The 2,459-nt window shown below is 43.1% G+C and overlaps 1 protein-coding gene across 25 annotated transcripts in view; it reads right to left on the reverse strand.

Moving 5' to 3' along the window:
- The window catches only part of LOC101854308 (nascent polypeptide-associated complex subunit alpha, muscle-specific form), an 80,736-nt gene that overhangs the window by 44,667 nt on the left and 33,610 nt on the right, over nt 1-2,459 (reverse strand). For 11 of the 25 annotated variants that reach the window (XM_035973885.1, XM_035973894.1, XM_035973893.1 and 8 more), the window contains exon 1: nt 2,189-2,308. The exons of 1 other annotated variant lie outside the window; for it this stretch is intronic. The gene's annotated coding sequence lies outside the window, so the exon portion shown is untranslated. 13 more of the 25 variants (XM_035973899.1, XM_035973889.1, XM_035973902.1 and 10 more) reach the window with 4 other exon arrangements.

Raw genomic sequence — 2,459 nt, forward strand, 5'->3', positions numbered from 1 at the left:
TAAAAAAAGAAGGAGAGGAGATAAAGACTATAGATGTTTGACAGGAAAGAAGAAGCAAACCACACAAGAGCACCCGCCAACCACCCACAAAAGGAGGAAAGTTAAGGACGATCTGATGTTTGATTGGAAAGAGAGGGCAAACAACACCACAGCAGAACCTATAAGATACACCTTCCAACCATCCCTACGTCTACACACTTTCCACGTTTCACGATTTCTCGTGCCAGCTTGTTACATAATACGTCTAGGCCTATGACTAATTTCTGGGACGAACATTATTATGTTTGTATGAGTATAGAGAAAAGAAAAGCTGAACATCAAAACAATAATGTATCATTTAGCAGATCGGGAGAAGTACAACAGACAGAGAGGGGGGGAAAAACCCAACAACACAGGGAAAGAAAAAGAACTAGGGCCTGCCTATCAGTGGTGCCCTCCACCCACCCGCCGGGTCGAATATACACGGTTAATTACAGTGTTATCTTATCAGGAACGTCAAGTGCAAGAATACACGGCTGCTACTATGTTGACGTTACGGATAAACATTTTATTTTTAAAAAACGTGAGACTTCTTAAAGAAAAGCGTCCCAGTTCAGATAAAGATAACAAACTGGCATAACAGAATCAGACAAAAATAACTAAGTGTTGGATAAAAAAGTTGTTATTGGGGATTGCCTTGTTAGTGAGACAACTTCCTGGGCCTTCAGCAAAATGTGGTAAGGTGGCCAGTTCCTTCCCACGCCGCCTTTACTTCCCCAACTCAAAGTCAGGTACCCATAACTGCTAGGTGGGAAGGATGGGGCGAAAGAAAAACCGTGTCCGAACCGAGGCTCGAACCCGGACTTTCCGCTTCAGAGACGAGGGCACTAACCACTCCGCCGTCACACCCTCAGTGCTGGATAAGGAAAACAAAAAAGCATAACACTACCTTCTTCCTTTGAAAAAAAAAGTAAAAAAGGAATAAACACCCCCTCCAAAATAAATAAAAAACAAGCAAACCCCAAAACAAAAACAAACCTATTAAAACAGCAACACAAAAGCGACAGCCAACTGGTCATCTGCTCCCTAAGAACTGATAAATGCTCATAATATCAATTATTTTATCGATGGGGAGTTCACGTCTACAAATCTGTCAGTTAAACAGTCAATACCACAGACAATACCCAAAGGACACAGATCTATCCCGACACACGAGAAAAAGTGAGACAAAGTACGCCTCCAGGGGCCGCACTCCAACCATCCACACTACCTGCACAGACTACGACACCCAACACTTGGCATCGTACGTTAAAAGAAATACCCTTTAAAACGGGTGTGTGTTCCCACTTAACTATCACATTATACACGTGTACATGAATTTGAACAACGTATCTTTAGCTACAAGTACTTCAAACGTTGTAACTTTCAAAGTAAAAACCTAACCGTGCTGGGAACTCATACGAACACAACCAACTTGTGTCTCGCGCGCTCACATGACCTTTTAAGCAGTTGTTGGCGCCATAAAACTTTTACTAACAGACACAAATACGACCTCCAAAAGACCAACATAAGTGGATGGACAGACGTAACAAATCAGACAATCCCAGTTGCCCATTCGTCAACTGGGTAATCGAATAAAACGTCACACGAACCAGTAACGGTCAAAACAGAACACTCACAGGCCAAAAACTCATAAAAACAACATCCATAAACCAATCAGAACCCTTATTCGTAATACCCGTGTTGGTTTTAGTCAGTTTTACATCACATGTAGCGCAATCAGGTCAAACATGTGCCGATGTTAAGAGGTGTTACAAGAGTAACGTACAAAGAACATAAAGGGTTAAGAAAGAGAGATGTTTGATACTAGGCACCACACAAAAGCATTGGCTGACCATTCGCTACATGAAACATAATAATATGACTGTAATGTACAATACCCTATCATAATACGGTACAAAGATGAACGCTATAAACCGTGGCTGGCTGGCGGATGCTCTGGTGTGGTTTACTCCTTCACACATATATTATCCTTATCTCTCCTCTTTTGCTTTGTGTGCTGTTATCTAGTAACACCCCGTATCTTCGGCACCTATATTACCTAATTGTGTAGCAAGTACCGTGAAACTCTTACTAAAACTTAACTAAACGCTACCAATCACACTAGATTCGCGCGCATTACACGGAAACAAGTCCGAAATGTTCAAACCAGAGCACGTGTGAAGCCGGCGAAAACAAACACAGGGGAGTCCGTTCGAGAGCAGTCCACAAGTCACCAGTTGCTCAGCCCACGAGCCACGAGTGACTGCCGGACTGTTGTTAGCAATGCCCAGGAGACACACGGCCTGTGCAGCATACAGGTCACACGACAGCATTATAAATAGCAACCCTGTTTGTCTCGACTAGCACGCGACACATACACACACACACACACACACACATTCATGCATCGTTACTCTACTCTGCCCGACACCAACGAG

Source organism: Aplysia californica, unplaced genomic scaffold (assembly GCF_000002075.1).
Source record: "Aplysia californica isolate F4 #8 unplaced genomic scaffold, AplCal3.0 scaffold00035, whole genome shotgun sequence".
NCBI classification, from domain to species: Eukaryota; Metazoa; Mollusca; class Gastropoda; order Aplysiida; family Aplysiidae; genus Aplysia; species Aplysia californica.